The sequence below is a fragment of the Odocoileus virginianus genome, chromosome 3, assembly GCF_023699985.2.
Source record: "Odocoileus virginianus isolate 20LAN1187 ecotype Illinois chromosome 3, Ovbor_1.2, whole genome shotgun sequence".
Classification (NCBI taxonomy): Eukaryota; Metazoa; Chordata; class Mammalia; order Artiodactyla; family Cervidae; genus Odocoileus; species Odocoileus virginianus.
In genome coordinates, this window is record NC_069676.1 from 42,832,886 (window position 1) to 42,844,050 (window position 11,165).

Consider the following 11,165-nt stretch of genomic DNA (forward strand, 5'->3'; position numbering starts at 1 on the left):
AATTTTATTTCTAATAAAAACCCATCAGGATTTTTGTTGTGAACTATGACACAAAATCTTTATATGGACATGCAAATTTATATGCAAAAGGCCAAGAATAGCTAAGTCATTCTGGAGGAAAGAACAAGACTAGAGGAACTGCTGTGCCAGATTACTACACAGTTAGAGAGATTAAGAGAGTGTGGCATTGAATCGCGTGCATGCTCAGTCGCTCAGTTGTGTCCTACTCTTTTGTGATGCCATGGACTGTAGCCCACCAGGCTCCTCTGTCCATGGGATTTTCCAGGCAAGAATACTGGAGTAAGTTGCCATTTCCTTCTCCAGGGGATCTTCCCAACCCAGAGATCAAACCCGAGTCTGCTGTGTCTGCTGCATTGGCAGGCGAATTCTTTACCACTGAGCCACCTGGGAAGCCCCAGGTATAGACAGTTTTAATGGAATGCTTCCCAGGTGGTGCAGTGGTAGAGAATCCTTCTTCCAGTGCAGATGTTGCAGGAGGAGTGGGTTCGATCCCTGGGTTGGGAAGATCCCCTGGAAAAGGAAATGGCAAGCTGCTCCAGTATTCTTGCCTGAGAAATTCCATGGATAGAGAAACCTGGCAGGCTACAGACTACAGTCCATGGGTTGGCAAAGAGTCAGACACAACTGAGCAACTGAGCATGCGCTCACACACACACAATTCCGTGGAATAGAGAGAACATTATGGAAACAGACCTGCACAAATCCAGATGCTTGATTTGTAACAGAGATGGCATGTGTAGCAGTGGCAAAAAGATGGACTCTCAAATAGACTTGGCTGGAATAACTAGATATCCATATCAAAAAAGAATTAAATTGGGACTTCCGTAGTGGTCCAGTGGTTAAGACACCAGGATTATACTGCAGGAGGCAGGGCTTCTATCCCTGGTGAGTGAACTAGGATCTTGCATGCTGCACAGCATGGCCAAAAAAATGGGAGGAAACAAAAATAATTAAATTGGACCCCTATCTCACACCATACACCAAAATCGACTCCATGGGCATATAAGTATAAGAGACAAAACTGTAATTTTAAAATGTAGAAGGATATCTTCATAATCTTGGGTAAGGAAAATTTTCTTAAACAAAGTACAAAAAACAATACTATAAGAGAAATACTAATAAAATGAAGAATCACTCTTTATCAAAGACACTAAAGAGTTAAAAGGCAAGCTATAGAATAGCAGAAGATTATTGCAAGAGATAAGATTAGCAAAGGGCTTTTATCTAGAATAGATACAGACTCATTCAGTTCAGTTCAGTCGCTCAGTTGTGTCCGACTCTTTGCGACCCCATGAATCACAGCACGCCAGGCCTCCCTGTCCATCACCAACTCCCGGAGTCTGCTCAAACTCATGTCCATTGAGTCGGTGATGCCATCCAGCCATCTCATCCTTTGTCGCCCCCTTCTCTTCCTGCCCCCAATCCCTCCCAGCATCAGGGTCCTTTCCAATGAGTCAACTCTTCGCATGAGGTGGCCAAAGTATTGGAGTTTCAGCTTCAGCATCAGTCCTTCCAATGAACACCCAGGACTGATCTCCTTTAGGATGGACTGGGAGGATCTCCTTGCAGTCCAAGGGACTCTCAAGAGTCTTCTCCAACACCATAGTCCAAAAGCATCAATTTTTCAGTGCTCAGCTTTCTTCACAGTCCGACTCTCACATCCATACATGACCACTGGAAAAACCATAGCCTTGACTAGACGGACCTTGGTTGGCAAAGTAATGTCTCTGCTTTTTAATATGCTATCTGGGTTGGTCATAACTTTCCTTCCAAGGAGTAAGCGTCTTTCAATTTCAGGGCTGCAATCACCATCTGCAGTGATTTTGGAGCCCCCAAAAATAAAGTCTGACACTGTTTCCACTGTCTCCCCATCTATTTGCCATGAAGTGATGGAACTAGATGCCATGATCTTAGTTTTCTGAATGTTGAACTTTAAGCCAACTTTTTCACTCCCCTCTTTCACTTTCATCAAGAGGCTTTTTAGTTCCTATTCACTTTCTGCCATGAAGGTGGTGTCATCTGCCTATCTGAGGTTATTGATATTTCTCCCAGCAATCTTGATTCCAGTTTGTGCTTCTTTTAGCCCAGCATTTCTCATGATGTACTCTGCATGAATATAACTCAGATGACCATTATATCTACTACTGTGGGCAGGAATCCCTTAGAAGAAATGGAGTAACCATCATGGTCAACAAAAGAGTCTGAAATGTGGTGCTTGGATGCAATCTCAAAAATGACAGAATGATCTCTGTTCGTTTCCAGGGCAAACCATTCAATATCACAGTAATCCAAGCCTATGCCCCAACCAGTAATGTTGAAGAAGCTGAAGTTGAACCGTTCTATGAAGACCTACAAGACCTTTTAGAACTAACACCCAAAAAAGATGTCCTTTTCATTATAGGGGACTGGAATGCAAAAATAGGAAGTCAAGAAACACCTGGAGTAACAGGCAAATTTGGCCTTGGAGTACAGAATGAAGCAGGGCAAAGGCTAATAGCGTTTTGCCAAGAGAACGCACTGGTCATAGCAAACACCCTGTTCCAACAACACAAGAGAAGACTCTACATATGGACATCACCAGATGGTCAACACCGAAATCAGATTGATTATATTCTTTGCAGCCAAAGATGGAGAAGCTCTTTACAGTCAGCAAAAAACAGACTCATTAGAATTAATGATAAAAGACAACCAAATAAAAAAATGTGCAATTTGAATTCACATTAAATATATACAGCTTTTTAAAACATCAATCATACCTAAAAAAAAAGGTGGTTTTAAAAGAAATAAGTAATAATTTAAAAATAACTTGGCAGAAAGAAAAGGAAAAATGAGCAAAGGATAGACACTTTGAAAAATGAGAAACACAAAGGCCAGTAACATTTTTAAAAGCGCTCAACTTCTTTGGTAATCAGGGAAATGCAAATCAAAATCATGATGAGATATTACACACTAATCAAGTTGAATAAAATTTAAAAGTCACAATACCAAGAATTAGCAAAAATATTCATCCACCTCAATCTACATAAACTTGTACACTCGCTTTGGAAAACAGTTTAGCTTTATTCAATTAGGCTGAAAATTACATACTCTAGTGACCCAGCAATTCCATGCTTATGCAAATATCTTACAGAAAGTGTTTATAGGACAGGAGACATGGATAAGAATGATCACAGAAGCTTTGTTGTAATCACCCTGTCAGGTTCCCAGGAAAGGGTACAAGAAATTTATTAAGAATATTAGGGATCAGCATCTGTGAAAGGAAGGGAGAAAGGTGGAATTGAGTGGAAGAAGTCAAACTATATTGCAGGTTCAACAAAGTCTAGGCCATCTTGATAGGGAACTCTGAAGCAAATATTCTGCATCTGAACACTCCTATAGCAGATAAAAATGGCCTAGCCTTCACATCCTTCCTTTGTTCACTCACACAATACAAGCTGTTCTGGGAAGAGACAGGCACCATCTGTAGCTCCAGTGAACTCTGAAGAAGCTTGCAGGTTTCTGCTGATCACACTCCCTGCAACTGGAGAGCAAATTTTTCCTTGAGGAGGAATCTGGGTGGCACATCTTTGCAACTGCCAAAGGCCAAACTGGCAACAACTTAAATGTCAATTGCAGAGAGGTTAAACTCTGCTGTGTTCTTACAACATACCCATAATTCCCCAGTGTTTCTTCATGTACCTCTGAGGCCCATCTGTTCCAGGGCAAGAATGATCCTATCCTTGCCAATACTTAATATGGGCAGTCTTAAGAATTCTAGTTCTTTTAGTATGTAGTTTTAATTAGTATCCCTAATGACAAATGATGTTAAGCATCTTCTCATGTGTTTGTTATGTAAATATCAGTTTGGCTAAAGTCTTCTTCAGTTGGTCTTTTGCTCATTTTTATATTATATTTGTATGTGTAATTTTGTATATGGCTCATACTTATAGGCCTTTAATTAACATCAAGTTAATTTTTGTATGTGGTCTATGATGTGAGTAAGGGTCAAGATTCATTATCTTGCATGCGTGCTAAGTCACTTCAGTCGTGTCCGACTCTTTGCGACCCTATGGACTGCAGCCCACCAGGCTGCTCTGTCCATGGGATTCTCCAAGCAAGGATACTGGAGTGGGTTGCCAGTAATTCCAGGGGAAAGAGTATTCCCTACTGAGTTGCCTTGGTACTGTTGAAAACCACTTGATTGGGTATTGTGTGAGTCTGTTTCTATCTTTACACTAATATCACGCTTTTTTATTCCCCATGTTATACTATGCATCCTTGAGCCTACCTTACGTTCAATAGTTTGTACCTCCCCACCCCTATGTTGCCCTTCCCCACCATTGGTAACCACTAGTTTGTTCTCTTTATCTGTAAGACTCCTTCTTTTTTTGTTACACAGCCTCACTTTAAATCGATGACCACAACCCTTCCCAAGTGAGACCTAAAAGCTTGCCCAGGATTCATACTTCATCCCCAGGTCTACTCACACACTCTCTCCCAGCCGACTGCTTCACACCTCCTCCACCTCACTCTCAGCTAACAACCTCTTCCTAGTTTAAGAAAATAGAAGAGAAGTTCCATGGGTGCCACCATTACTTCCTCCACCCACCTGCATCTGTGCTCGTCAACTCTGCCTTTCCTTTCGCTGATGTGGGTGAACCTTCCATGCTCCTTTTCAAGGACGGCCCCCTTTTTTTGTGCAGCAGATGCCATCTCCACCTGTTTATTCAAGGACTTCAGTCCAACATTTATCTGCTTCTCACCTGCATCATCAAAATTTCCCTCTCTCCAAAATTATTCCAAACAACACACAAAAATACTGTAATTTTTCCATCTTAAAGAAAAACCTTCTCTTGGCCTTATATCCCCTTCAAACTGTCGCCCTATTTCTCTGCTCCTATTTATGGCACAACTCCTGAAAGGAATTGAGTCTTCTTGCCACCTTCAAGTCCTTTCTTCCCTTGCTTTCTCCCATCCACTCCCATCAGCCCTCACCACTACGGTAAGACTGCCTCTGTCAAGGACTCTCCATGTTGTTAAATCTCAAGCCTCACTTTTGTTGCCTCTTCATAGAACATGAGAGTTCATCTCTCCTTCCTTGGTGCCTGGATCATCACCCTCCTCTCCTGGTTTCCCTCCTGTCTCTGTGGCTGCTCCTTCACAAAGTGCCCCTTTGCTGACATTTCCTGATCTCTAAGACTCAGTCCCCGGACCTCTTATCTCCACTCACTCCATTGCTAATCTTCCCCAGTGTCCTGGCTTTAAATATAATTCAGTTGTTGACGACTTCCAAATTTATATCCCTGGCCTAAATCTTTTTCTGTATTCCCACTCATATTGTCTCCAGGCAGTCTCCTGAAGCTGAATCATGGCTCCCCCCGCAATCAGGCCCAAGCTTACCAAGTCTGCCCAGTCTGGAGCTCGCCCACTTTCATGTAGACATTTGAGTTTTAAACCTCAATTAGAAGATAAAAATTAAGACTTTCCTTCGGCACGGGTCTTTAGAGCCAGGGCATCTGGAATAGCTGAGAAGCTCAGGGGGAAGCACTCCTGGGTGGGTCAGGCACTCCTGTGCCTGCATCTTACATGCATACAGGTGCCTACCCCTCCACACCTGTGCACTCTGCCTGCTCTGTGTCTCCTTCCTGCTTCCTCCCCAAGTGCAGGGACATAGTGACTTTCTAGGAAGACCCAGTCCTGAGGACACTGGCCTTCCATCTTGTGGACTTGATGCATTGATTGTCTCTCCTTTGGACTCCTTAGCTCTCTGGGACTCTAGAGTGCCCAGGCCAAGTGGGGAGCTTAGTAACGCCCCTCTGGCTCCTTTCCTACCTTCTCTGGGCTTACTCCTCTGGATCCATGCCTAACCTGGGAAACTCACCTGGACTTCCAAGGTGGGTTATGTTCCCCCAGCCCAGTACCCGCAGCTGGAAGACCGAGAGAGCTGTTCACAGCAGCAGGAGGCATCCATCCTCCAAGAAGCCTCCTAAGTGGGCTTCTTAGCAGCAGATGAGACATAGGGCCATCTTCCCCTCCCCACACCACTCAAGGCTGCAATTTTGCAAACCAAGAATTAAAGGCTGGAATACTCAACGCCCTGCGGTCTCCCGAAGTGGGAGGATCCTAAAGGAGGATCAGCTTCCCTCAGAAGGCACGTTGGCAGGAGGTACCCGGGTAAACAAGCAATCTTGGGGCAATGCTAATCTGCTTTTTCCTTTCCTTCAGAGTGTCTGGCTGAGTCTAAATTGAATTATTAATCTAGTCCTGTGTGCCCATGTCACTTTTTCAGACAACCAGTTTATTCATGACTCGCCCACTATCAATTTCAACATGCAATTTGCAATGAAATTTGACTGATCAGCAATACCATAATTAGTTGCAAATGTCTGTGCTTGTATTTGTTTGGTGTAGGGGCTTTTTCATTAAAGTGACGGAGGCCAATAAACGCCATGACTTTGCTCTGGGATATGGGACTAGCAGCTGCTGTATTTTGGGCCAGAAACAGGCAAGCTGGTAAAGAGATTGTGGGGATTTGAAGCTGTAGCACCAGGAGTTGTGTTTTTACCTTAATACATTTGTGTTCACAAAAAGGGATCTGAGTTGGGCAGATAATTACATGTGTAACATGTGAGGAATAAGTGAACTGGAGTTACTCTGTTTGGCCTCTCCCTCACTCTCAGATCTGCTTGTATGCCTTCAGTAATAGGGGGCTTCTACCAGCTGAGGCAGCTCTACTTGTGAGAAATTTCTTCCTTGCCTGGGTGCCCACCTCCCTGTTGTATGTCTGTCCCACCTAATTCAGGGTTCTAGTCTCAACATAGAAACTGTTGCATGAGCTTGGGCCAATCTCTTAGCTTCAATTTATGCATCTGGGAAAGGGGAATTATGCGGTTGTCTTGTCTCAAGGATTTATAACAGTCAGAGTTTTTAGCTGCAAGCAACAGAAGTCGATTCTTAAGCAGATTGACTTAGTTGACTTAAGTTAAATTGATTTAAGCCGAAAAAGAATAAGAATATTGAGCAGCTCAGAGAATCTCTGGGCAGAGAAGCAGCTCCAAAGACTCCACAGCTTCGCAAAAGGCCCCCAGTCACAGTACAGAACTCAGGCAGAGCCTTGCTGCTGTCACTGCACCACCACCACCCCCACGCACCAGGCTGTGCAGGCTGGTCTGCAGCCTCCTGTCCTTGCCCTCGGGTATCACAGTCTCCACCGCCCCAGGACGGGAGCCTGCTGCACCCATGATAAGCACCAAGTGCTTCTTCAGGCCGGTAGCTCCTGGGTCACAATCTGGAGCCTGTATGTCTGATTGTCAAAGCCTAAGTCAGGGCCCTTGCCCAGTCATGAGCAGGCTGGGAAACACATGCACGTGGTACTTTCAGCCTCTCTGGTGGGAAGTAGGCTCAGCCTCAGAATGAGGGGAATTCCCCTTCACAGGAAGAGGGTTCCGATCCTGGGTAGCCAAAAAGAAGAACAAAGAATCAAATATGATAGTAGGTGTCAAAGGGGTTTGAAAAGTTACCAAGCTCCACACACCTGCTGAAGATGATTATTCATTCTAAAAATACTTCTGCAGATACAGAAGGAAGAAAGTTGTGGCCCCTGCCCTCAAAGAGAGCACAATACAATCAGGAAATTAAGCAGGCATGGGCCAGATGACCCCTGCTCCAGGCAGGGGCTGGTAACTCTTCCAGATTTCAGGGTGCCCCAGTTATACTCTGATTCATTATGAGGCATGAAGTCCAGTGGAGTGGGCAATGTTTAGGGGATTTCTTGGAGGTGAGAGGTATCTCATGTTCTCATTTTGTATCCTAGAGCTATGCATCCACCCACTGATGTCTTGTACAGACCCACGCACAAGGATTCCTGCCCATACATGTCTGTTCCCTGCTGAGAACTGTTGTAGTTTTCCTGCTTAGTGTCCATCCCTCCTCTTCTGGTAACAGCCACCTAACTTTCACCTAGGAACTACCCCTCTTGTCATTTTCAGCACGGGTACTTCAGGTGGTTCATGCTTTGTCTTGAGAGTCACATGTGAATCAGGCCTGGCCAATCAGAGTAGCATAATACATTGTATGCTATTCACAGTTGCATAATAGTTGGTTTAGGGATGGACATGTGACATAAGCCAAGCCATGAGGTCTATTGGAACGAATACCAGGTGTTTGAGTGGCCTATAAAAATATGTCGTCCTTTCATCTGAATTTGGAGATGTGAAGATGTCAACTTGGAGCTGTTTCCAGCTGTCTTGCCATCACAGCCTAAGAACAGAGGCAATGCTAAAGAAAGCAGAAATGAAGACTAGCCTGGTCCTCAACAAGAACCTACTGTACAGCACAGGGAACTATACTCGATATTTTGTAATAACTTATAAGGAAACAGAATTTGAAAAAGAATACGTATATATATATATATATAAGGCTTCCCTGGTGGCTCAGATGGTAAAGAATCCGCCTGCAGTGAGGGAGACCTAAGTTCGATTCCTGGGTTGGGAAGATCCCCTGAAGGAAGGCATGGCAACCCATTCCAGTATTCTTGCCTGGAGAATCCCCATGGACAGAGGAGCCTGGTGAGCTGCAGATTGTGAGGTCGCAAAGAGTTGGACACGACTGAGCAACTAAGCCCAGCACAGCACGTATATAAAAAACTGAATCACTTTGCTGTACGCCTGAAACTAACAAACATTGTAAATCAACCATGCTTTAAGAAAAAAAAAAAGAATGACCTGATCCTGTTGACATTTTTGTGGCCCTGGACCAAGCTGTACCTGAAGCCCCTGAACTTTTCCATTATGTAAACCCACCAAACAAATACATAGATCCCTTTTGCTTAAGCAGGTTTGGGTGAATTTCATATTACTTAAAGCTAAAAGAGTTCTAATTGATCCACACACACACACAACACACACACACACACACACACACTCTCTCTCTCTCTGCTAAAGCACCAGCCTTGAGCCAACTCGTTAGGAATATCCACAATGAGATCAACAGAGGGCCTTCTCTTTGGTATAACAGTTCTTCAGAGCCCCATGAGAAGGCAAGTCTCCCAAATCATTCATTTTACAGATGGTGATCCAGAGGGACAACTAACCAACAGCTCAGAATACACAGCATAGACCTTAGTTATTATCAGGGGACTCTCTAGTCTCCCCAGATCTCAGTCTTAAGTCCACAGAAGCCAGTCTGAGGATGTATGGCTAGAAACAAGCTGATCATGGAGCTGAGGCAACTCAACCAAGAACATACATTGTCTATGTAGAGTTCGAGAAACTAACCTAGGTCTATTATAAAATTCTTCCTGGCATCCTAATGATGGTCCTTGCTCTTAATGACTAGCCTTCAAAGTGTAGAAAGTATGACTCAAACTTAAATGGAGCTATCTTCTTTCCCAAGATATGGAGGGGGGCTTCTTTCAGAGATGCAGTCAGTTCTATCATTCCAAGGATTGAAGACCTGGACCAGAGAGTGACTTGAGGGCAGGATCCAATTCTGAGAAACCCTACTTGAAGGTGTTAACAGTAACAATGACTCAGGGTCACGTGAATTAGAAACTGCTCAGAGACAGACCAGATGGGGACATTCCCCAATAGACTCTGAGAGTGGCTTGCCACCCCTCTCTCAGTCCAGAGCTGCTAAGTCAGCTACACAGGTGGATAACCGTGGCACAAGTGGAGAGATCTGTTCAGGCATATGGAGCCCCTGTTGTATTTATAGCACCATATGACAACTGTGGGATGCCTAACCCTACATGGAGTCTCACTGTTTTTACCCACAGTCGGAACAATGGGTTTCCTAGACTGGCCCCAGCTTCAAATATGCTGTCCAGTTGTCAGACTCCACGTTCACATTTGGGTTTCTGAGATAGTAGGGCCCACTGATGCCTGGGCAAGACTCTGTTGCCTGTAGGGCCAAGGATCTGGTATTGCATGTACCTTGTAGACCCTGGTGCCCCCTACAAACCCAAGCTCAGCAGAATTGTTAGCAATGGATGGGGATGTCATTCCTGAATCACTTTTGGAATTGCGTTGGCAAGTATTTGCAGTCTAAGAAATAAGCTGAGACATTGCCTTGAATCTCTCTCTCCTCCAGTTTTGAGTTTCTGCACCCAAGCATCACTGCCCACTGACACACTACTCACATACAGCCCAGATCAGGCGCCATGCCTTTTGCCTGCCTCTAGAACAGGGGTCTGTAAACTATTTGTGTACAGGGTCAGAGTGAATATTTTAGACATTGTGGTCCATAGGTCCATATGGTCTCTTGCAGCTGCTCAACTCTGCCTTGTAATGTGAAAATAGCCAGAAACAATATGTAAATTAATGGGCTTGGCTGTGTTCCTATATGAACACTGAAATTTGAATTTCATATAATTTCTACTTGTCATGAAATATTATTCTTCTTTAATTTTGTTTTGAACCATTAAAAAATGTAAAAACTATTCTTAGCTGATGGACTATTCAAAATAGCCAGAGGGCCAGATCCCTCCAGTCATAGTTTGCTAATACCCTATCCTAGAATGTCCTGTCCTGGGGCCCGGACTCCCAGAGTCACTGAGGCGGTCACGTCTTGTAGAAATGTGGGTGGTAATAAAGTTACCAACCCTTCTGGTTTGCCCAGAACTGAGGGGTTTCCCAGGATGTGGGATTTGGGGTGCTAAAACCAGGACAGTTGGTCACCCTAGGTAGTAATCAATCACCCAAAGAGATGGTAGCAGGAAGCAGTTGGCCAGGGTTCCAGAATGGCCCCTTAGAGCCTGCCCCATGCACTGCCTTGTCTTGTGGTTTGTGGTGGGGCCTTGACCCACCCTGCTTGGCCCTCAGCAGTGAGACGCCCCCTCCTCCAAGCAAGAAGTCTTCTGTGGTCTGGGCGCTCTCAAAAGGCAGGAAGTTGAATCATCAGCTCTGGTAACGTCTCCGTCATCCTGTGGGTCCAGGCCCAGGGGGACTGACTCCACACTTTGTTTGCTGCTTTTTCTGAAAGCAAAGCTCCAAAGGGAGGCTTCTATTGAGGCTTCTGAAGGAAAGAAAGCTTACATCAGGTAGGGAGGAGAGCTGGGTGGCAGGTCCATTGGGGCTCTCACTCAACTTTGGCCTGAGCTTGCTGTGTGACCTTCAGTTATTTTCTCACCCTTTCTGTTTCTGGGCTTTGGCTTCTACCACAGAAAT

The 11,165-nt window shown here is 44.6% G+C and overlaps 1 long non-coding RNA gene across 1 annotated transcript in view; it reads left to right on the plus strand.

Moving 5' to 3' along the window:
* The window catches only part of LOC139034390 (uncharacterized), a 42,797-nt gene extending 33,966 nt beyond the window's left edge, over window positions 1-8,831 (plus strand). The window contains exon 2 of the long non-coding RNA XR_011486848.1: window positions 2,284-8,831. This is a non-coding gene — a long non-coding RNA (uncharacterized lncRNA). The remainder of the gene's footprint in view (window positions 1-2,283) is intronic.
* Window positions 8,832-11,165: the final 2,334 nt, after the last annotated feature.